This window comes from Sorex araneus, chromosome 4 (genome assembly GCF_027595985.1).
Source record: "Sorex araneus isolate mSorAra2 chromosome 4, mSorAra2.pri, whole genome shotgun sequence".
In the NCBI taxonomy this organism is placed as follows: domain Eukaryota; kingdom Metazoa; phylum Chordata; class Mammalia; order Eulipotyphla; family Soricidae; genus Sorex; species Sorex araneus.
The window spans coordinates 220,530,667-220,555,100 of record NC_073305.1 but is presented as its reverse complement, the minus strand read 5'-3'; the positions used below and the strand labels follow the sequence as shown (position 1 = coordinate 220,555,100).

General features: G+C 62.1%; 1 protein-coding gene across 1 annotated transcript in view; it reads left to right on the top strand.

Moving 5' to 3' along the window:
* RBFOX1 (RNA binding fox-1 homolog 1) overlaps positions 1–24,434 on the top strand; it is a 1,316,266-nt gene that overhangs the window by 37,931 nt on the left and 1,253,901 nt on the right. The window contains exons 2-3 of the mRNA XM_055136054.1: positions 7,725–7,746; positions 18,218–18,277. The gene's annotated coding sequence lies outside the window, so the exon portion shown is untranslated. The remainder of the gene's footprint in view (positions 1–7,724; positions 7,747–18,217; positions 18,278–24,434) is intronic.

Sequence of the window (24,434 nt, the reverse complement as noted above, 5' to 3'; positions counted from 1 at the left end):
CCGCTCTGAAATTTGCTTTGCCGTTATTGCCTTTGGGACCCTCCTGGGGCCTCACTGCCCGACCACGGCCACGTGGTCACCCCCCCCCACCTCACCGTGAGGCCCCCGGCCAGCCCCTCCCCCATCTTCCAGATCCAGAAAAGCCGCCTGGAGCCTCCCCCAGGGGCTGCTTCTCCCCAGAGGGCAGGGGCGGGGGTGGTCCTGCAGCACTCTCTCGGGCCTGGGGGGCTGCTCCCCCCGCACACAGAGGCACCTGCGCCTGCTGTGCACGTGCCGGAGACTTGCCTGTCATCAGCCAGAGCTGCTGGTGGCTTCCAGGAGTCCCATCTGTCCAGCCAGCAGGGGAGGAGGGAAGCAGCGTGGGGCCTGGTTTCAGGGTGTTCCCACACTCCATCTATACGCCGCTCATCTCCCCACCACCCGTCACACATCCATTAGTCACCGTCCACCACCCACACCCATCCATCCGTCCTTCCTCCACCCATCCACCCATCCACCACCCATCCATCCATCTGTCATTCATCCATTCACCAACCATCAACCATCCATCCATCCACCATCCATCCTTCCATCCATCCATCCATCCATCATTCATTCATTCATTCATTCACCAGCCATCTACCATCCATTCATTTTCCTTCCATCTCTCCACCATTCGTCCACCCACCATCCACTCATCCACCGTCATCCTTTCATCTACCATCCATCCATCCACACATCAATCTCTGCACAACTTACCTATCTCTCCTGCCATACATACCCATCCATCCATCTGTCATTCATCCATTCACCAACCATCAACCATCCATCCATCCACCATCCATCCTTCCATCCATCCATCCATCCATCCTTCATTCATTCATTCATCCACCAGCCATCTACCATCCATCCATTTATTTACCTTCCATCTCTCCACCATTCATCCACCCACTATCCACTCATCCACCATCATCCTTCCATCCATCCATCCATCCATCCACACATCTCTGCACAACTCATCTATCTCTCCCGCCATACATACCCATCCACCCACCATCCATGCACCCACCCATCCCTCCGGAGGGCCCTGGCCATGGTCAGCTCCATGTGGACACGTGTCGTGGTCCAGGTGCCCCTCCCCGTAAGAATCGGCCGGGTGCCCAGACCACCCCCTTCAGTCTCAGCGGTGGGGGGCGGAGCAGGGAAGGAGCCCGCCGTGGAGGTGGCGTGCAGCGCGGCCCACCGTCCTCTCTCCCATCGCCCTTCCTGTTCACTGAACTTGAACCAGCCAGTCCACCGCGCCGGGACCCCGGGGTGTTCCTTCACGGAGGTATCAGAAGATGGATTTCTCTCATTTCTGCCTAATGGAAAATCCTTAGGCCTGATTCCGCCAGGTCCATTTGAAGAAGCTGCTGCCGTCCGCAGAGTTCACCTGAGGTTCTTCACGTGGAAATCGATAGCCAATAGTTCGGGGGCAGTGTTGCTAGGCTGGCGGGACTTGCTGGTGGCTGAAAAGGACTCACCCTGTAGGGCATCCGAGAGTCCCTTCGGACACTTGGCGGGGTCCTTCAGTGCCGCCCTCAGCGCCGCGCAACGGGGTCTCCCTCGGTTGCTCCAGATGTGCAGACCCCGGAGAGTGTCACCGGAGCTGTGCCCAAGTCAGGAGGGCCCCCTGCTCACCAGCCCTTTCTTCTCGCCTGTGTGGGCTGTGGGCCCTGTTGCTCTTGTCTGGTCCCTTTCGCTGTAGATCAGCTTCCACGGCTGGCGCCTGCGCCCCATCTGGCCCTTGGATGCTCCCCCAAGTGGTGGCCCTTGCCTTGCGCCCGTGGGCCCTCTCAGGGGGACCCCCGGCAGGCGCCATCTCCCCAGATGTCTCTCCCGAAATCCCCGTGACAGCGCCATGCTGACAGGTCTCCAGCCTTGGGCCATCGGCTGTGAGTGAGTTTTGTCCTTCTGGGCGTTGGCTGGACCAGGCAGACGCTCTGTGAGCTGTCATTGTGTGGGTGACCGCTGGGCGTTGCTCAGACACTCGTGAGGGGAGAGGGGCCGGCTGGGCTGCTCCCCATCACCTCTCCCACCGCATGGGGAACTCTTCCCCGTGGTCTCTCGGATCGGAGCATGATGCTGCGTAGGGAGGCACTGCTCAGTGAGAACACGTTATAGATGGTGGCTTTGATGGGAACATTTTCTCACGAAGCCCGGCACTGGCGTAAATCATCCGGGAGTAATCTGAGGCGCAGCATTATTTACTCCACGCAGACACGAGACTACCTATAAATGCCATATGCTTATTGCTCTCGGACGCCACCGAGCTAAAACTCATTCATAAATTAAACGCAGATCTATAAAGCCTATAAAATCCAAATTAGCCACATTCATTTAAGATGATGGACTTTGCTCTGTGGTGGAAGGGAACCGGCTCTCCTCAGGTGCTCCGGTGCTGGCGGCGCGAGTCCCCCCTGGCTGGGTGCGCCTGTACCCCCACTTCCCTGAGAGAACCCCACCCTGTCTGCTTTCTCTCTCCCAGATGGTATGGTTTGGGCTCTTTTTTGGCATTTTGGGTTACACCCGGTGATGCTCAGGAGTCATTCCCGGCTCTGCACTCAGGCGGTGCTCAGGGGACCATATGGGATGCCGGGGATCTAACCCAGGTCAGCCGCATGCAAGGCGAGCGCCCTGCCCACTGTGCTATGGCTCTGGTGCCTGATACTGGTTTTATCCATAACTACCCGCCGTGACTGCCCTCGGAGAGTCGTTACAGTGACCTCGGCTTTTCTCCGTGGCTCACTGAGGCAGTTCACCTTGGCCCGTGTAGCATCAGGGAGACCGGGCACAGAGCCAGCAGGGACCCTGGAGGGAGACAGGCGTGCAATGCCACGTGGCACTGCCATCGGGGTGAGAGTCTGTTTAAACACACGAGACAGGAAATTCCCGAGGACCCCAGTAAGCCACGAGGGCTGGAATCGCATCGGAGCTGGGGCTGCTTCTGCCTGCGTCACTGTCCCGAGGTGCGGCCCTCGGGGGTGCTCTCCTCTCAGAGTCACACGACGTCATAAGGAAGGACCACATGAGACAGAGACTCGGAAATGGGGCCGAGAATCACAGGCTGAAGGTGGTGGCTGGGCGGAGCTGAATCATGCCCCGCAGAATGTAATTCTGTGAAAGACATTTAGTTTAATTAAAAAATTTTTTTTTTGCCTTTGGGGCCACACCTGAGCGGGGGTCACTCCTGGCTCATACACTCAGGAATCACTCCTGGCGGTGCTTGGGGGACCCTATGGGATGCCAGGGATCGAACCCGTGGCAGCCGCGAGCAAGGCAAACGCCCTCCCCGCTGTGCTATCACTCCGGCCCTGTGAAAGACGTTGAAATCACGGAGAAGTGAGGTCATCTGAAGGCGCTGACCAGGGAGGCGGCTGTCTGTGACACCAGGGCAGGACGGACACCTGGGCCTCGTGAACACGGCCAGCAGCCGAGGACCCGGCCACACCAGCCCCCTGCCATGGAAGGCAGTGGCGCCGCGAACCCCGATTTCAGAATTCCAGCCTCCAGGGCCGGGAGAAAACACATTCCCATGGTCTCAGCACCCCCAGTCGGTGGACCTGGGTTCTGGTGGCCCCCGGGGGCGAACACAGCCTTGGGCCCGCAGGAGGATGGGCTGTCGCGCGGGTGGGTGATTGGGCGGGGGTCTGAGTCTGGCTGCCAAAGGGCCCCTTGGAGTCCCACCAGTCTTCTCACGCCCGAGCACAGCACAACCACCTAAGGAGGCGCTTTCTCCAGCCGAGGGCTCTGCTCTGCCCACGGCGCTGGGCCGGGACGCATGCAGGAGGCGCGGGTTCGATCCCCGGCACCACACACCTGTGCGAGCACAGAGTTGGGAGCAGCCCCTGAGCACTGCCGTGTGCAAACACGAAGCCTGACCCTTGCTGGAATCGCCCTGGGGTCGCCGAGGCCGGCGGGGTGAGCCTCCAGACTGCGCGGTGGTCTCCTCATCGCACCGGCCCGAGCGGACCCTCACGCAAGCACTGGAGAACAAACGCTCTGGGTCCAGCAGCGAGCAAGGCTCAGAGGGAACAGAACCAGATCCCAACAGGCTGAGGCTCATTCTCACACGCTATTGGCTAGGACTCGGTCACATGCCCACACCTGACTGCAAGGGCCTCTGGGAGATGTAGTTCATTACCTCCTAGGAGGCTGCAAAGGCCTCTGGGAGATGTAGTCCATTCCCTCCTCCCCCCAGGAGGCCGCCTCTCTGGCCTTCTCGGGGTCTGGATCCAGGTGGCCTCACTGAGGTCTCCCCAAAGTCCCTCTGGGGCTCCCCCTCTCCTGTCCGGTTTCAGGCCGCAGCTGAACAACGGCGTTTTCTGAGCCGTGTTAGACGTTGGGCCTGTCTGTGCAGCTGGAGCCCTTTCCGCTGTGACCCTCCCTCGTGCCCGCGGGTGGACAGGGCAGGGGCGGGAGCAGAGTGATGAGGGGGCTGTGGGCCAGGGCTCCCCGGGCGCCCCGAGCCCCCGCGTGCTCGCCCCGTGTCTGAGCCCGGCCGCAGGCTCCTGTCCAACAGCCGGTCCTCCTGTGCCCCAGGCGGCAGAGTGGGCTTCTCGGAGGAAGTGTTAGGACCCCAGCGATGGTGACGCTCGGGGGTCCTGTCCCCACGAGCAGCTTTGGGGCCGGTTCAGCGGCGCCCTCAGCGCCCTCACCCCGCGGTGGTGCTGCGCTCTCCAGACACCCCTTTACTCTGGGTTTCATCACCCTGGAGGACACATTTCCCACGAAATGTTCCACGCGCTTAAAGCGTTTCAGCGCACTGGCCTTGCTGGGGCTGTGCTGGGACCATTTTCCAGCCACTAACGTGCTCCCCGGTTCTCTCAGGGGGCCCCCGGGCCCCCGCCATGCCAGCGTGCAGTGTGGGAGAGTGTGGGGGTCCCTCACTGAGTCGACTCTGGGTGGGTCCTGTGCGTGGAATCTTCTGGAGAAGCAGAGTCCAGTGATGTAGATCCAGGCTACAGAGGGACCCAGACCTCACCCTGGCCTTGACCTCTGACCCCTGGTCTCTGACCCCTGACCTTGACACCAGACCGGTAGTGTTTCTGCTCCGCCTCTCCTTGCCCCAGTCCCACTTCTCACAAGCCCTGACTCTGGGCTGTAGGTGCAGGCGGAGAGCAGCGGGCTCCCCAGTGCCCCCCGCTTTGCCTGCCAAGGAGAACCCCTCCCTCACCTTCGCATGTGCATGTGTGGATTCGCATGTGTGTGTGTATATGTGTGCACGATCATGTATGTTTATGTGCATGCACGAGTGCATGAGCACATGTGTGCATGTGTCTGTGTGTGCATGAGCATGCATGTGTGTATGTGTGCGCGCGGATGACCGTGTGTGTGCCCGTGCGCCCATGTTCCAGAGAGGCTGAGATCACTGAAAGTCCAAGCAGACCCGAGGCTGCTTTGGCGGGAGACGGGCTGAAGCCCCCACAGGCTGATCCCGGCCTCCGCACGCACGAGGTCTGATCGGCTCCTGATGGAGATTGATCTTGAAATACTCGGTTCCGGAAGATCCTAATTCTGGAAATCAATTAGATGAGTTGGCCTTGTGAACCGACCGCGTGGAATGTGTTTCAAGGTCACAGGGAAATTCGGAGGCCAGCGGAGCGCTGAGCTCAGAGAGTGGGGCTGGGGTCTGCATTCGGGTGTGGGGGGGCTGATGTCACGCTGAGCTGGGTGACCCTCTCCTAAGGGGACATGGGTGGGGGCTGCACCCTAGGTCTCAGAGGCGCCAGCAAGTAGGTGACTGGGAGTGAGTTAAAGAGATACCGAGAGAAGGACAGCGGGGAGGTGTCGCCTTGCTCGTGGTCACCCTGGGCCTATCCCCAGCACCTTATGTGGCCCCCCCGGAATGATCCCTGAGCACAGAGCCAGGAGTAAGCCCAGAGCACCATAGGATGTGGCTTAAAAAATGAGAGAGAGAGAGAGAGAGAGAGAGAGAGAGAGAGAGAACAAGAGTGAGGAAGAGTAAGAGAGTGAAAGAGAGGGGAAATGAGAAAGTGAGAAGGTGAGAGCAAGAGAGAGAGGGAGAGAGAGTAGAAGAGTGAAAGTGAGAAGGGATAGAGAGAGAGAGAGGGTGAGATAGAGGGAGGGAGAGAGAGGGAGGGAGAGAGAGGGAGGGAGAATGATTCCCCAGAGAGCAGTGAGGGCCACCACCAGCGTCAGCCCCGAGCGCTGTCGGTGTGGCCCCGACAGACCCCCACGAAAACGTGTCCCCAAAGTTAGAGCCGCATTTGCACGAAGCTGATCACGGTAGTTCCTAGATTCCTGGGCTGTCCTTTCTGGGTCCCTGATGAAGCTGTGAGCTGAAGGCCACCTGCTGGCCAGTCGCACGGTTGCTGCGTGCCCCCTCCCCGCCCAGACCCAGGGCCACCAGCCGAGTCGTCTGCAGACCAGAGTCACTCAGCCGTGAGTGGGCAGAGAAGCCGGGCGTGGCTGCTCGGCTAAGCACGTCCCCTCACTCCCGCCCTGGGCGGCCAGCTCCCGGGCGTGTGGGGCCACGGGCCGTGCCTCCCTTGGGTGTATCCCCGTCGCTGCGTCCGAAGGTTGCCGTTGCCCCCACCTGCCCTTGACTCCCCGCCTCCCAGACACACCTGCGTCTCACTTCCTCTGTCGCCTGCGCCACTCTGAGGGGGGCTCCAAGACCCTCTCGCTGGCTTCCTTTGTGCCCTGCCGTGACCGGGAGGCTTCAAGTTAAGAGGCGGGGTAGGACAGGTGGGGCGTAGGCAAGACCCGGGCCAGTGCGTGGCCTGGGGCAGGCCATCGGGCAGGAGTTGGTCTCCTTGGCAGGGTCCAGCGGGAGCTCCCGGCTCTCTGGACCCAAGGGGGTGTCTGACCCGAAAGGCAGCGTCTCAGGGGTCTAAGAGAAGCTGCGTGTGGGAGCACTGTGCTGGGAGTCGTACTTCTCCTTCCAGGCTGGTCTGGCACGGTGTCCAGAGGTCAGCGGCTGGGGCACCCGGGCCGGCATCTCAGGGCGACTTCGCAAGAGAGATGCCCCCGGGTCCTCACGGTTCCTGCTTGACCCTGCGGGGTCTGGGCCATCTGTCTGTCACTGGGCTCCGTGCGGGCGTGGGGCTGTGGCAGGGAGCCAGGGGGGCGAAGCCCATCCTGGGGACGTCTCGGCATCACTCCCCTGCCCGGGAAATGCTCCGTGGGACACGGGCAAGCGCCAGCCTGAGCCAGAGCAGCCCCGGGCAGGGCGGGCGAGTCCCCGAGAGCGTGACGGGGCCCCCGGCAGATGGTCGAGCTCGGCCCCAGCAAGCCCGGCTGACCCTGCCTGACCGGGTTGCCCTGGGGTCTGAGACGGGCCTGCCAGCGTGTTGGTAAGAGTATTGCGCTAAAATCTCTCTGGCGCTTTGGGGACGCCCCGGCGCGGTGCCATGGGAATGAGCGTGTCCGAGGGACGGGGACACTTGCTCCTAAAGTCCCCTCTCGGGAGCCCCAGGCGTGAGGTCTGACAGGACTGCGGTGTGCCCATAGGCGGGGGCGAGTGGCAGCAAAGCCCCAGGGCACCGCGAGCCTCGGGAGGGGTGAGGCTCGGCTCTGCCCAGAGGAGCCCCCAGCCGCCCAGTGCACGTGGGGGCCGCTCTGGCCCGTGACGCCCGGGATTGGCCCACGGGGGCTCCCTCACCCGCTGCCCGCCCTGGGAGCCGCTGAAATTGAGCTGTCAGAGGAGGAAGATGAAATGCTACTTTGTTCCACGTTTCCAGCTCCCGGAGGCCGCGTTTCCAGGTAATTTGACATTAGCTCCAAGAATAGGAAACTATTTATCTTTTATTTCTCTGCTTTTGTTTTTTCTGGTTTTCTCCCCAAAATTTCCTGGAAGAAAATGGCAAGTGACAGTCCCTAGGATGTGTGTGTGTGTCTCTGTGTGTGCATGTGATTATTTGTGTGTACATGCATGTTTATGTGTGTCTGTGTGTGTCTGTGTACGTGTGTCTGTGTATACATGTGTGTACGTGTTTGTGTCTGTGTGTCTGTATGTCTATGTGTATCTGTGTATGTACATGTTTGTGTGTACATGTTTGTGTGTCTGTGTGTACGTGTGTGTTTGTACGTGTTTGTCTATGTATGTGTGTGTATGTGTGTGTGTCTGTGCATGTGCGTGTCTGTTTGTGTGTCTGTGTCTGTGTGTATCTGTGTGTGTCTGTGTGTATGTGTATGTGTCTGTGTCTGTGTGTCTGTGTGTGTGTCTGTGCGTGTCTGTGTGTCTGTGTATCTGTGTGTCTGTGTGTCTGTATATGTGTGTACATGTGTGTCTGTATGTGTATTTATGTGTGTGTGTGTGTGTGTGGCTCTGGGTGATGCTCTCCTGCACCCCTACTCCCTAGCACGTGGCATCTGGGCATCAGCCCTTGGCACGCCCTGCCCGGGGGTCTCTCGGGGACAGTTGCTGCACAGATGATCTCCCGAGGGGAACAGGAGCCTCCAGGGACAGGGCCGGGACGGGCGTCCCCTCCCCGCCCGCACTCGGGCCTCGGAAGCCGTTTAGACCCGAGGGTTCCCGCAGTGCACGTTTCAGAGAAGCCAGAATTCCCCGAAGCTCTTGGGGTTTCTAAATGTGCTAGATCTGTTTGCTCCGCTGGGTCGCCCTGGAGAGGAGACGAGGCGGGACGGAGGGACGGGGCGGCCGGCTCAGGCTGCCACCCTGGGGGGAGCGACGGGCAGGGGGCACCCGCAGGCGGCTCCCCGGGGGGCCGTGGAGGAGAGGGACGGGCTGTGTGCGGGCAGCTTCCTCCTGGCTCTGCACTCAGGGGCCTCTCCTGGGGGTGCTGGGGGCGCCTCTGGGGCGCGGGGATCGAGCCCGGGTCAGCGCGTGCAAGGCTAGCACCCTCCCGCTGTGCTGTCCCTGGGCTGGGCTCCCGCCCGTAAGTCTGTCCCCGAGACTCAGTCGTGTCCCTCCGGCGCCCAGACGCTCCAGCAGGCAGGCGCGGGCTCGAGGGAGGGAAGAACCCGCGGGCGGCCAGGCCGTGAGCGAGCCCGAAGGCGGGGTCTGCCTCCCCGGGCCCCTCCTGTGACGGCCCCTGTGCTGGGCTCGGCCCCCCTCAGAGAGACGCTGCTATGCCAGGCCCCACCTGCCCGCCCGGGGTCCCCCCTGAGGCAGGGGCTGCGGGGCTCTCGCGTGCCCCGTGAGGGGCTTGGGCACCCCAGCCCGGCCCCTCCCCTGCGCCTGGCACGGTGAGGACGACCTCCGGCCCTCGGGGAGCAGGGGCTGACGGAGGAGATTTACGCGGCTCCATCCACATCTGTTTCAGGGGCCGCCAGCCGTGGCCGCGGGCATCCCCGGGATGTGGGCAGTGACCCGGGCCGGCTCCGCCACGGCTGCCTCGTCCCGGGGAGCGGAACGGAGGGTCAGGGCCCTGGGGCGGCCCTCTGGGGCTTGTCGCCTTCACTTAGGCGGCTCATCAAGATGACAGAGAGCCTGGCCACGCGTTGGGAGCACTGGCGGGAGGGGCCAGGGGCGGGTGGGCGTCAGGGCCCAGCGACAGCCCGCAGACCTGCCTGACCAGGGTCGGGGTGCAGGAGACACGCTGGGGGGGCCCCCCATCCTCACCCTGGGGGCCGCTGCTCCCATTTGTTTTTTTTGTATTGAATCATCATGAGATACAGTTGCAAACTTTCTTTTTAAAAAATGTTTTCAATGAATCACTTAGATACAGTTACAGATTTACAAACTTTGTGATTATGTTTCAGTCGTACAATGATAGCACAGCGGGTAAGAGCATTTGCCTTGCATGTGGCGGACCAGGGTTCGATTACTCCATGCCTCTCGGAGAGCCCGGCAAGCTACCGAGAGTATCCCGCCCGCACGGCAGAGCCTGGCAAGCTCCCCGTGGCATATTCGACATGCCAAAAAACAGTAACAAGTCTCACAGTGGAGACATTACTGGTGCCCGCTCGAGCAAATCGATGAACAACGGGACGACAGTGCATACAATGATGGCGTACCCGTCCCTCCACCAGTGCCCATTCTCCACCACCAGTGTTCCCAGGGTACCTCCCGCCACCCCCTATCCCCCACCCCCACCCCTGCCTCTGTGGCAGGCGCGTTCCCTCTTTCTCTCTCTCCTTCTGGGTGTTATGGTCCAGCCCGGGTACTAAGTGGCCATCGTGTCCGCCCCATAGTCTCCTTCCGCTGCTCCCGTCTTCAGCGTCGCCTCAGCAGCCCCCACAGCTAAGGCTCAGCCCCCATGTCTGCGTTCGGTTCTTTTCGGCTTGGGGTCACGGTGCTCGGGGCGTTCTCCTGCCTCTGCTCGGGCATCAGTCCTGGCGAGCCCGGGGGTGGGGCCCGGGTGGGCGTGTGCAGACCCGCGTGTGCAGGCTCTCCCGGCCCTGCCCGCCTGCCACGGTGTGCCTGTGAGGTTTCCCGTGTGCGCTGGGCCGAGCCCGGTCCTCACATTTTTGCCAGTCCCCTGAGACCCCCTGGTCGCTGCCCCCCACCATGCCTCCTCCAGACCCCCCCACCCCTGAGCCGCCCCTGGGTCCTGCACCGTGTGACGGTGTCTCCACTGCCCTGGAGGCGGCCGCCAGCCCCGGGGGTCAAGCTCAGAGCCGGTGGAGACAGTCTGGTGGCAGTTACTCCCCGGGGCTGTTGGCTGGACTGGCCCCACCCGCTGCCCCTGCGTCCCCGCTGCCCCTCCGTCCCCTCTGCCCCTCCGACCCCTCTGCCCCTCCATCCCCTCTGCCCCTCTGTCCCCTCTGCCCCTCCATCCCCTCTGCCCCTCTGTCCCCGCTGCCCCGTTGCCTTTCTCTGCCTCTCACTCAGTCTGTCTCCTGGCCCCATTCAGGGGCTCTTACTGCTGTCACGAGCCCGGCGACCCCGGGTCACAGGGGACCCACGAAGGGTCTCGTGCCTGTGTGACCTCTGACCGCTGACTTCTGCCAGAGGCGAGGTCCTGGTTCTTCAGGCATGTCCGGATGTCCCCGGGGCTATGTGTGAGCAGGAGCCTCAGGGCTGTCAGCCCGGCTCCCCCGGCCGCACGATCACCCCGTCTCTGCCTTGTCTGGGGGTCCAGGCTCCTTTGGGGACCTCTTCGGGGGGTGCGTCCGGGTCCAGCGGGGGCCCCTCTTCTGTGTTCTGTAGAGGCGGCCCTGGGCACCCCAGCAGCACAGGCCTCCTGCTCGGACCCTCTGGCCCGACCCCAGACCAGGGCAGTCGCGTGCTGTGGCAGCAGCCCAGGGGTCACTCGACACCCGACCTTCTGCCCGAGGGACTGGGTGGGTGGCTGTGGCTGGGTGGGGAGCAGTGGGTCCTTCTGGGGCTCTGCCGGGGACTGGCACGGGTACCCCACTCGTGACAACAGTGGCACAGCCTCAGGATCAGAGCACACGGGCCTGACCCCCCTCCTGCACTGTGAGATGCACGGCCTCAGCTCACCCCCCTCAGCCACCCCCCTCAGCTCACCCCCCTCAGCTCTCCCCCCTCAGCTCACCCCCCTCAGCTCACCCCCCTCAGCTCACCCCCCTCAGCTCACCCCACTCTCAGCTCACCCCACTCTCAGCTCACCCCACTCTCAGCTCACCCCCCTCAGCTCACCCCCCTCAGCTCACCCCCCTCAGCTCACCCCCCTCAGCTCACCCCACTCTCAGCTCACCCCACCCTCAGCTCACCCCACTCTCAGCTCACCCCCCTCAGCTCACCCCACTCTCAGCTCACCCCACCCTCAGCTCACCCCCTCAGCTCACCCCCCTCAGCTCACCCCCCTCAGCTCACCCCCCTCAGCTCACCCCACTCTCAGCTCACCCCACTCTCAGCTCACCCCACCCTCAGCTCACCCCACCCTCAGCTCACCCCGCCCTCAGCTCACCCCACCCTCAGCTCACCCCCCTCAGCTCACCCCACTCAGCTCACCCCACTCTCAGCTCACCCCACCCTGAGCTCACCCCACTCTCAGCTCACCCCCCTCAGCTCACCCCACTCTCAGCTCACCCCCCTCAGCTCACCCCCCTCAGCTCACCCCCCTCAGCTCACCCCCCTCAGCTCTCCCCAAGCCCTCAGCCCCACCCTCATCTCATCACTGCCATGTCCCCATCACTATCAGAGCCACCCAGCCCGACCATTGTCACTCTCACTGTCACCAGCATGGCCACCGCCATTGTCATTGTCACTTTGGCCATTGTCATCACCACTGTCACCACCATCCTCTCACTGTCATAGTTATTGTCCTCATCACTGTCACCTTCATCACCTTCACTGCCATCGTGATCACACTCCTCATCACCATTGTCATCGTCACACCACCCTGTCTTCCCCACTCTCCGATTCATCATCAGTGTGGGGCGGCCGGGCTTCAGCGCTCTCTCCGTCTCTCCATGGACCCCAGGGCTCTCTCTGTCTCTCCATGGACCCCGGGGCTCTCTCTGTCTCTCCATGGACCCCAGGGCTCTCTCTATCTCTCCGAACATCAGGGCTCTCTCTGTCTCTCCATGGACCCCAGGGCTCTCTCCATCTCTGTGGTCAGCAGGAGGAACTTTTCTCTCAGCTTCCTGGATGCTGACCTGGGGCTCAGGACAGGGCACAGCCCTGAGTCACCAGACTCTCTGGGGAGGGGGTTTCAGCCCCTTGTGCCCTGGCAGCACCTCTCCTGTGGGGAGCAGCAGAATGCCACCCCCCCAGGAGGGCAGGCGCACTGGGGCACTGGGTGTTTTTTCCCTGCATGAGAACTAAGCTGTGTTCCCCGAGCACCTTCAGACGTGCACGCAGGATTCTTCACTCCAGTGGCCATGCGGAACTCAGGGCCCGGGCCTGCAGCCGCGGGCTTAAAGGCTCAGCCCTGGGTGCCGTGCTGGGAGCCGCCTGCTGGGAGGGGTCGTCTCTGCCCCTCGGCGACCCGAGAATAAGGAGCTCAAGCGTCTGAGCGCCGTCAGACTAAACAAATACTGGGAAGGGCTGTTCGGGCTGTTATTGATCGGGCTCCGGGGAGTTATTAAGTTCTAAGAAAGGCTCTTTACACCACCGGGGCCAAGATTAAGGGGGGTTTAGCCGCAGCTCTTCCCTGGGAGCCATTTCCATCGCGTAGAAGCCCCCTTTCCCCACGGGAAACCCTCCACCCCGCCCCACCTCACGCCTGGCCCATTTAAGAAACTGCCAGACATTTCCCAAGTTGTTTTATCTCTAAGTGAGACATTCCTAGGAGCCCTGATGGATTTTTTTCCCCCAGTCAGATCACACATTTTTCCATGTAAATTCAAACTATTTTCCAAGAGAAAAGAACTTTGCAGTGTTGAAATAGGGACACCGCCATTTCATTAGCTCGGGTCCTAGTGGAAAAATAATATCCTCCATTCATCCATCTGTCCATCCATCCATCCATCCATGTGTCTATCCATCCATCCATCCATTGATCTTTTATCCATCCATCCATCCATCTGCCCATTCGTCCACTGATCCTTTATCCATCCATCCATCCATTCATCCATCTGTCCACTGATCTTTTATCCACCCATCCATCCATCCATCCATCTGTCCACTGATATTTTATCCATCCATCCATCTGCCCATCCACCCGCTAGTCCTTTATCCATCCATCCTTTATCCATTTGTCTTTCCATCCATCAGTTTGTCCACCCAGCCACTATCCACCCCTCTGTTTACTCATCTATTAATCTTCCCATCGATCTGTCCTCCATCCATCCCTCTGTCCTTCCACCTACTCATCCCTCTGTCCATCTGTCCGGCCATCCACCAGTTCCTCTCTCTGTCCACCGTCACCATCCATTCACCGTCCTCCCGTCTGTCCCCACACACGCTCACGTGTCAGAGCCCGTGGCTGTCCTCACCACGCAGTGACCCTCTGATGGCCGGTGCCCAGAAGTGGGTTTAAGCTTCGCACCCCCAGCTCCGTGTGTGTCTTGGAGCACTAACTTTTCTCAGGATCGAGCAGACGCAGGCGCCTCCTCTGCGGGTCGCAGCAAGCCGTGTGAGAGGGTCTTGGGGGGGGCACGGCAGCCTCCAGCGTGAGGAGTGACTGTCACTAGGTGGCACATCACCAGTCCCCAGGCCGGCAGGCGAGTGCTGGACGGTTTGCCTCTTGGCTCAGCGGCTGCTCAAGGCTCAGGCTTGGGGCTTTTGCCGCTGGGTGATCGGGTCAGACTGAAGCAGAAACGCTTAGACGAGCACAAGCTTCGGGTTTATAGAGTCTCTGAGGCAGAAGGGGGCGCGCTGGCCCTAGGCCTCTCGGGAGCCACGGTTTCCTTGTTAGCGTGTGTGTGTGTATGTTTGTATGTGCACGCATGTGCATGTGTATGTGTGTATGCATGCATGTGTCTGTGTGTGCACATGCGTACACATGTGTGCATGCATGTATGTCTACACCCGTGTCTGAGTGTGTGCGTGCACATATGTGAGTGTGTGCGTGTGTGCACATGCGTGCATGTACGCGCATGTGTGCACTTATGTGTGCATGTGTGCATGCATATGCGTGTGGGAGGTGGGGCAAAGGGGGAGGTGGTGCTTCAGCTCCTCATCCTGCGCCCCCCCCCACCCCGGGAAGACCCTCTCCTGCCGTGACGTTTGGAAGTTTGCTCGGGTCAGTTGGGACCGCGGCAGGCCGTTGGGAGCCCCCTCCCTGAGCCTCCGGGGGTGGGGGGGACCCAGGCCGCCTCCCTGTTTCGTTGCTGCCAGCACCCGGTGGACCCAGGAAGCCGCTGTGGGGCCTCATGAGGGAGGAGGGGGGCGCTGGGCTGCACCCCTGCAGGAGGAGGCCAGAGTCACGCGCCCCAAGGCCTCCAGCCACAAGCTGAGCCCATGGGCCCACCCGGGGTCCACCCCCACAGGACCCCCGCTGAGCAGAGGGGACAGACAGCCGCCCGCCCACCCTCACCCCATCCTGGGCACGTCCCTGCTGCCACTGGGGCCTGTGGTCACTGCTTTGCGCTCCTGTGCTCCCCGGGGGGGCGGTATGTTAGGGACCCTCCCCCGTGCCTCCAGAGGGCAGGGCCGGGAGGGCTGGGCGGGGCGGGTGTCACGGGCTGGGCCTGTGGCCTGCGTGCAGGGGTCAGGGAGGGGTTTGTTCTTAGCTGGGACTCCAGCCCGGGCGGCCGTGCTCCGGCCCGCATGGAGTCTGTGGAGGGCTGAGGTTTCCGAGGGGCCGCGGGGCACCCCCCAGCCCCCGCCTCGGGGCCAGCAGCACAGCACAGACCCCGAGTGGGACGGGAGGGCTCGGGGTGGGTGAAGAGCCGCCTCCTGGACTTCCCTGCTGCCCAACTCGTGGGCGGGGGTCGCTGCAGAGACCCTCGGCTGTTGCCCCCGGACAGGTGGGCAGTCCTGTCCTGAAAGCTCCTGTGCGGATTTTACTTCAGCTCCATTTACGGATCGAGACTCAGAGGCTCAGAGAGGGGATTCAGGGGCGTCTGTGGGATTCAGGGGCGTCTGCGGGATTCAGGGGTGCCTGAGGGATTCAGTGGGATTCAGGAGCATCTGTGGGATTCAGGGGTGTCTGTGGGATTCAGGGTGTCTGCGGGATTCAGGGGCTTCTGTGGGATTCAGGGGTGCCTGTGGGATTCAGGGGTGTCCTTGGGATTCAGGGGCATCCTCGGGATTCAGGGGCATTCGTGGGATTCAGGGGTGTCTGTGGGATTCAGGGGTGTCTGTGGGATTCAGGGGTGTCTGTGGGATTCAGTGGGATTCAGGGGTGCCTGTGGGATTCAGGGGTGTCCTTGGGATTCAGGGGCATCCTCGGGATTCAGGGGCATTCGTGGGATTCAGGGGTGTCTGTGGGATTCAGGGGTGCCTGTGGGATTCAGGGGTGTCTGTGGGATTCAGGAGTGTCTGTGGGATTCAGGGGTGTCTGTGGGATTCAGGGGCATCCGCGGGATTCAGGGGTGTCTGTGGGATTCAGGGGCGTCTGCGGGATTCAGGGGTGCCTGAGGGATTCAGTGGGATTCAGGAGCATCTGTGGGATTCAGGGGTGCCTGTGGGATTCAGGGTGTCTGTGGGATTCAGGGTGTCTGCGGGATTCAGGGGCGTCTGTGGGATTCAGGGGTGCCTGTGGGATTCAGGGGCATCCGTGGGATTCAGGGGCATTCGTGGGATTCAGGGGTGCCTGTGGGATTCAGGGGTATCTGTGGGATTCAGGGGCATTCGCAGGATTCACTCAGGGGCGTCCGCGTGCTTCAGAAAGGGCAGCAGGTGTAATCTGGGCTAAATTGACCTTGAAATTGATTTCTTTCTTTTATGACTTACCAAGAGGAGATTAATACTTCTCTCCCTGCAGCCCGAAACCGTTTCCACGACAATGGGGCGCCCAGCCCGGCCCGGCGCTGGAAGCGGGCTTGTTCCGAGGGGCGTCTGCGGAGCTGACTCCCTCACACCCGTTCCCTTGCCCCGGGGAGCAGCGGGGATTTTAGCACCGAGGACAGGAAACTAATTTCCCTCTTGCTCTTCAGAGCGGAGGGCTGAAAGGCTTAATGTGACATTTGCTGGAGCGAGGCAGTGTGGGAACGTGAGGGGAGCCTGCGTTTCCCCGAGGGGCCCGTGGTGAGAGGCGGGGCCGCGCCACGCGCTACCTCGGGACAAGGACCTGGTGTCTGCCTCTCGCCCTCCCGGTCCCACCGCCGCAGGCCTGCCCACACGTGGATGGTGCCGTTTCGGGGTGTGTTGGGTTCCAGGCTGCCCTGGGAACATGGCGGGCCTGGACATACCTGGGCACCAAGGCCTGTGCCAGGTGGCGCCCCCCAGTGCTCGCGCCCCCCACTGCAGCCCCTCACGCATGCTCCGTGTCGCCTGAACTCATTTCATTTCTTCTTCTTTTTTTTTTGCTTATCGGGTCACACCCGGTGATGCTCAGGGGTTCCTCCGGGCTCTGCACTCAGGAATCACTCCTGGTGGTGCTCAGGGGACCCTATGGGATGCCAGGGATCGAACTGGGTCGGCTGCGTGCAAGGCAAACGCCCAGCCCATTGTACCATCACCCCAGCCCTACTCATTTCATTTTTTCCTTTTTCTTTTTTGTTTTAAAAAGAAAATGTCGAGAAATGGTTCCCACCCGCAGGGGCCCTGCCAGCGTCCCACGTGCTGGTTCCTCTTCAAGATGAGAATTTGCAGCTAGAATGAAAGTCGGGCCGGGGTGGTACAGAGCCCAGTGGGGAGGGAGAAATGGTCACCGCCTGTCCCCGGCTGCCCCCACTCCCCGGCCTCCGTGCCTGTGGCTCTGAGTGGCCACAGGGCTGCCCCGTTGCTTTCCCGAGTGTCCCCTGCACCAGGGCTCACTCCCAGCCCCAGCAGTGGAGACCAGCGTTGCTTTCAGTATTCCATATTTCCAGCACTTTCCATTTTTTGCTTGGGTAAACCCCTCCCCGGCCCTTCTGGGGGCGAATCCCCAGGAACCGCTGTTTCCGTGTCACCCACATTGACACCTTCGAGGACCGCCACAGAGCAGGGCGCGGGTCTCTCCCCGCCGGCCCCTCGGTGCTGTGTACCGTAGGTCGCTGAGCTTCAGGGCGGGAGGTGTGGGGCCACCCCTGGAGACCCCCAGCCAGCGCTGCCTCAGGACACCTCCCCGGAACCACACACGCGATGTGCATTGCAGGGGTGGGGGGAGCCGGTGAGAGGGACCGTCACTGTCTTTCTACGCTGAGGGTTCCGATGCGCTTATAGAGTTCGGCAGAGTACACTTTGTTTTATAGGTTATTGAGTATCATCCTTCCAACATGTAATTGATAGGAAATATTAATGAGACGTGAATTTTAATGAGTGGTTTCTACACTTCTCTGATTCCTGCTGAAGTTGGGGAGGGCAAGGAGAGAGACAGAGTGAGAGAGAGACATGGAGAGAGTGAGCATGGGACAGAGTGACAGAGAGAGAGGAGAGAGACAGGAGAGAGGAGAGAGGGAGAGAGGGGGGAGGAGAGAGAAGGGAGAGGGAGAGAGGAGAGGAGAGAGAGGAAGAGAGAGAGAAGAGAAAGAGGGAGAGAGAGAAGAGGGAGAGAAGAGAGAGAGGGGAGAGAGAGGAGAGAGGGAGAGAGAGGGAGAGAGAGAAGAGAAAGAGGGAGAGAGAGAAGAGGGAGAGAGGAGAGAGAGAGGGGAGAGAGAGGAGAGAGGGAGAGAGAGAGGGAGAGAGAGGAGAGGGGAGAGAGGGAGAGAGAGGATGAAGGGAGAGAGAGGGGAGAGAGAGAGAGGGAGAGAGAGGGAGAGAGGAGGGGAACGAGCATGACTCTGCCTGCCTGCTGGGCTCAGTCTTCTCTCTTTGGCTCTGTCTTACCAGGGAGGAAGACCAGCGTCCCCAGGCGTGACCCCGGGCGTCAGGAGCAGCCCCTCGGACCTGGTGAGTGGGCGTGGTCCCAAGAGCCTGGTGGCTCCCTGCCCAGCTGCTGGGGGGCTCAGCCTTGGGGTTGTGGGGGCTGGAGCATGGGGGGCCGGGGGTGTCTCCCGTCTCCTCCTGTGAGGATGGGCCGGGCGAGAGCGTGGGGGTGGATGTGTCGGTGGCCCCGTGGTTGTCAGCTGGGGCCGGGGCCTGCCGGGGCCTCAGACACCTGCCCAGCTGGGGTCCCGGCCCTGTGTCTTGTGTGGGCGCCTGGGGGTGCCCCCACCTGGGTCTGCCCGCAGACTGCCGGTGTCCAGGGCTGGGGTCCAGGGCCTGGGCCTGCTGGGCACGGGCGGCTGGTGCTCCAGGCCTGCTGGCCCCGAGGTGCTCAGGACACACGAGAGGGCCGTGCACACGACAGTGGACGGGGGTGGGGGGCACTGTGGGCCGGGCCCAGGCGTGTCCGTGGGGGCTCCGTGTCCCCTTGCTAGCCTTCGTACTGGCACCTTTGAGCGCCCAGCATCGTCGGTCCCCCCAAACGGCACTTGAGACCGGGGAGTGTGTTTCGCCGATGTGTTTCGGGTTATTCCTGGCGATGCTGCAAGGCAAGGCCCCGTCTGGGTCTGGAGTTCTAGAGTGGAGATCGGACTGGATCCTGGAAGATCGGGCTGGATCCCAGGGAGATCAGGCTGGATCCTGGGGAGAGCAGGCTAGATCTCAGAGGATCGGGCTGGACCCCGGGAGGAATTTAGGCTGGATCCCAGAGGATCAGGCTGGATCCAGGGAGGAGTTTAGGCTGGATCCCAGAGGATCGGGCTGGATCCCGGGAGTTTAGGCTGGATCCCAGAGGATCAGACTGGATCCCGGGAGGGGATCGGGCTGGACACAGAAATGCAGGGGAGGGGACAATGAGATGTGGCCACACCCCCGTCCCATCTTGTGGCTGACCACGTCTCCTTCTGTCCCTGGGAGCCCCCAGTGGCCCCCAAGACAAGTGCCGTGTCCCTCTTCCGTCCTTGGAGCAGAAGACTGGACCTAGATCAGCCCGCCCAGACCCCTGGGCCGCCCCTGGGGCCTGGCACGGGTTCGGGGAGCTCCTGCTGCCGGAGGCGCCCCAGAGGCCCCCGCCCGGCCCGGCCGCTCCGTGCCGCATCTCTCCTTCTCCCCTTCCTGGCCACGACCTGCGAGGCCCCGAGGGTGGCCGCAGGGATCAGGGACCCTGGAAGACTCTGCCCCCGGCGGCCGCTGGACACTCGCTCCGGCTCCTTGGCTAACGCGCCTGCCGCATTCAGAGCTGGGCAGAGCCAGCTGTGGGCTGGGTGAGGGCGGGCCCCCGCGTCCACTCGCTCCCCCCACGAGAGCTCCCGGGCTGGCCAGCTGGAGGGCTCGGGGGCGGGTGGCCCGGCCCAGTGCACAAGGCGGTGTCCGCCACTTCTTGTGGCCTTTCTTCCTGCTTCGTGGAGAGGGGGTCTACCAGGCGAATCTGGCCAGCTCGCTGAGGCCAGCTCTGCCCTGGACAGGAGAGCTGGGGGTGTTGTGGCGCCTGTCGGCAGTGTCTCTCAGTATCGTGCCACGCACGGGCTGCCATTGTCGGTCCCAAGCCTCAGGGGGCGAGGACTGGCCTGGTGCCTGCCACGGCCCCCCTCTGGGCCCCCCTCGCCCCACTGTGTGCACACCTGCCCTACTGTGTGTCACACCTGCTCACGGCCCTCCTGTGGGCCACACCTGTCCTGGCGCTGAGTCCGCTGAGAGCAGACGCCGAGGCACCCAACACTGCAGGGTGGAAGTAGCGGGTCCCTCCTTGGGTCAGGTGGGGGCACTGGGTCAGCCAGCACGGCGGGGTGAGCACCCCTGCTGCCGGGAGACGCCAGTTCTGCAGGGGGCAGGGGCCGTGACGGCCACACGGATGAGCCACGCTGCACCCCAGACAGCCCCCCCACCCGTGTGTCCATGGGAAAGGCAGCGGGTAAGTGAGTGGGCCGGGCCGGGATGGGTAGGCGGCTCAGTGCTCCGAGGCTGGGATCCCATTTCCAGCCCGGAGCCACCGAGGTGGGCTGGGGGCCCTGCAGGCCCCTCTGAGGTGTGTCCCCGCCCCCTGTACCCCGATACGGATGCGGCTGTTTGCTCGGGGTTTTAGCCTTTATAGAAACGGTCCCGTTCCTCTCCCCCCCCTCCCGGCCGCAAATCCATGCCAAATATTGACGTTTGATGAGTACAAATATCACACGTAGCTTTTCATCAAGGGGGGTGGAGGGGAGGCGAGGAGGGAGTATGTCTCGGGAGGGGGTTTGATTCCCGGGGATGATTCTACTGAGGAACGAAGCAACTGGCGGAGTGGGGGAGGGGCTCCCTGCAGTGCGCAGGGACCCGGGGCCGACCCGCCGGCACCCCCACGCCGTGCCCTGGCCGGGTCTGGGCGAGATGGCGCCGTTACCCGCTGTGGCAGCTGCTGTCTCCCGGCAGGAGGGGGAGACGCACCCGGGGGGAGTTTCCAGTCCCTTACGTCGGGCCTCACTCACGGCCCCGCCCCTCAGTGGGGACAGGGACGCAGAAGCGAGGCCCGCTCGGGACGGGTGTCCTCGCTGCGGCCGGGTCCTTCCAGGCTGGTGCCGCCCAGGGCTCTGCTCACCGGGTGTTTGGCACAGCCTGGTCGGGGGCTCCCGAGCAAAGGACACCCCCTGCTTGACTCTGAATTCTCGTCACAAGGCGGGTCCCACGGCTCACGGCCAGACTTGCCCCCTCGGCCTCACTGTCAGGCAACGCTCATTCTTGCCGAGTGCGTGGGGGAGCGGGGGAGCGGGGGAGAGGAGGGTGGGTGAGTGGGTGAGTGTGTGGGTGGGTGTGTGGGTGGGTGGGAGGGTGGGGGAGAGGGTGCACAGGTGAGCGGGTGAGGGCCCTTGCCCCTACACCCGCATCTTTGCCGCTGTGTTCTTGGCTCCTGTCTTAATTTTTTTTTCCTTTTGGCTCACACCCGGTGATGCTCAGGGGTCCATGTGGGATGCTGGGAATTAAACCCGGGTCGGTCGAATGCAAGGCAAATGCCCTCCCCGCTGTGCTATCGCTCCAGCCCCTGTCTTAATCTTCTTGTCACTCACTAGTGCTTTGCTTTGTTTTGATGTTCTCAACTTCCTCTCCATGATGCTATTGATCAGTTTGAGAAACCAATGTCAATACAAATTAGTGATTCATTTATTTACCTACCCACCTATTTGCCCATCTTTCTGTCTATCTTCCATCCATCCACTCACTTCGCCGCCCATCTGACCGTCCATCCATTCACCCACCCATCCACCCCTGTATGCTCACCCACGTACTCACCATCCACCCACCCACCTGTCCATCCATTCGTCTATCTGCCATATGTGCATCCACCCACTCACCCACCCATCCATTTACCCATCCATCCATCCATCCATCCATCCATCCATCCATCCATCCATCCACCCACCCATCTACCCACCCACCCATCGACCCATCTACCCATCCATTCATGCATTTATCTGTTTGTCCTTCCATCAGTCCACCCACCCACCCATCCTCCCGCCCACCCACCCATTTGTTTATCTGTCTGTCCATCAGTCCATCCATCCATCCATCCATCCATCCATCCATCCATCCATCCATCCGTCCATCCATCCGTCCATCCCCACACCCATCCCCCGTCCACTTCCCCTCTGTATGAATACCCGGGTGTTTTCGGGGTCCAGAGCCATGTTTGTCTTTCCGGTTGTCCTCCCTGAGCCCAGGGGCTTCTGTCAACACCGTGTCACTCCATTTCGGCCGGGTGGCTCCAAGCGGCGGCGGCGTGTCCTGATTACTCTGACATGAGCGATCTCGGGCTCACTCTCGCGATCCCGGTGCACTTTTGTCTACCAGCCGCTGATTTATAGCTCCCCGGACTTTGATGCTGTGCTTCATTGATTTCTTTTAAGACTCTTCAGAAGCATATTTGTCGCAGACGATGCATTTCCCCGCTCATTTGCGCCGTAACTCTGAGACCATCTCGCTTTCCAGTCGTCAGCATTCCCGCCCGCCTTGCCACTCACGCCGCACCCCAGAGAGAAGGTGCTTCTATTGGGCACCTACTGGGTGCATGTGTGTGCTGGAGGCAGCAAAGACACAGAGCAGATGTGCTCCTGTAGAGACACACACATGGCGCACACACTCACACACATGCTCACACACTCACACAAGTACACACAGAGACACACATGCTTACACAGAGACACATGCACACATACACACACATATATGCACACACAGATACAACCGACATACATGCACACATATATACACACACAGACAAACCGACACACACATGCACATTCCACAGGCACACACATGCATATGCACGCACACACACACACACACACACACACACACACAGAACCGTGGGCCAGGGGCGGGGAGGGCAGGGCGGGGGTCGGGGCTGAGCACTGAGCTAGAGCTTTGTGTCCAGATCTCAGCCCACTGCCACCCGGACATGTCGTCAGACCTAGGGTCAGGGCCTTGCTTTGCTCCCACTGTGGGGCTCTGGTGCCTCAGTTTACCTCTCTGTAAAGCAGAGCAATCTGATCTCGGCAAACCACTGCGAGCATAGTGCTTAGTCCATGCTGGGCGGGGGCAGGGCCGTGTGTCACCGTTTGTGGGGGCACCTCTGAGACAGCAGCACCAGCTCCCAGTGACTGCCCTGGGGGTCCGCGGGTCTCGTGTGAGGTGACAGTGGGCCTGCGATCGGGGCCCCGCCAGTCCCCTAGACTGATCTCTGAGCTCCCTCCTGAGAGCTTCTGGGATTTCTCCGGGGTGGGGTAACCCCGTCCTGCCCCCACTCTCACTCGGGAGGTTCCCTGGGGAGGACCCCCTGGGCCAGCCTGATGCTGCCTCCCCGGCAGCTGCGGTCAGCACCCAGGGCTGGACCAGGAATCCTGAGAACGTGTCCTTGCAGGTGGGTTCTGGGGCGTGCAGGTGGGGGCCCGGAGCTCAGGTGGGGTCTGGGCGCGCAACCTGGGGTCCCGGCGTCCCCGAGGGTCTGGGGCCCGCAGGTTCACGCTGCTGCCCTGCTGTAAGGGAAATGAGGAGCACGCGCCACCTAGTGGCCATTCCCGGGAGCTGCCGTTGTTCCTGGCTCCCGGGAATCTGTCCCCTGGGGCCTGAGCACTGGCCGCCTCTGGGCAGGAATGGCGTGTGTCCACGGGCCTGGGCTGCAGCCAGCGTGACCCTGGGAGGGACCCGGCTTCCTCAGTCCCTCCCGTCTCTCCCCTTGCTCACTCCTAGTTCTCCCACACTCCTCTTTCCTCCCCCTCCCTCTCCATCCGCCTGCCCTCCTCCCTCTCCTTACCCCTCCGCCCCCCTCCGTCCTCCCCAGCCCGTCCCCCCTCCTCCCCCACTGTGTTCGACTCTTGCTCTCACTCCTCCCGTTCCCCTCCTTGACCCCCTTGCCTCTTCCTCCTCCTCCCTGTGGTCCTCCCCCTCCCCCTCCCTAGTCCTCCCCTCCTGCTCCTCCTGCTGTTCTCCCTCCTCCTGCTGGCCCCGCCCTGCCTCTTCCTCCTCCTCCTCCTCCTCCTGCCCTGCACTCAGCCGAGGCCTGCTTTGGTGAAGTGGCCACTTTGGCCCAGCGGCCTCCAGCCCTAGGGCCTCTCCCGGAGGGCGTCCTACCCCAGCCAGCAAGGAGCGGCAGAGCTGCCCTGTGGGAGGAGGATAAACGCATATCGCCAGCCCCATTTCCGTCATTTTCTTTGCCTTGGGGGTGGTTTTTATTTTGCGGGGGGCGCCACCCCCAGTTCTGGGCTCTGTTCTGGTGTGCCTTTGCCCCTCCCCCGGACTCCCTGAGGCAAGGCTGGGGGAGGCAGCTGGGCTCTCACCGAGGCCAGGGGAAGCTCTGGGCAATGGGCACCGCGGGCTCTGGCCCCTCACAGGGGTCTGGCCCAGCCATGGGGGGCTGAGATGGGGGCTGGGGGGCTGCAGTCTCTCTGGGGCTGACAGGGTTGGGGGCGGGGGGGAGCGCCTTGCTCAGATGGCCACGGCCTGGGCCCAGCTGGGACCCGCTGAGGGAGTCGCATCTGTGTGTCTATCCCGTGGCCCCCTGACCTGGGGCGGGGCGGGGCCGATCCGTGGGGGCGGTGTGGGCCTGGTGGACACCGTGGACTCCGGGGGAGGAGCCGCCCATGGCTTCCGTCCG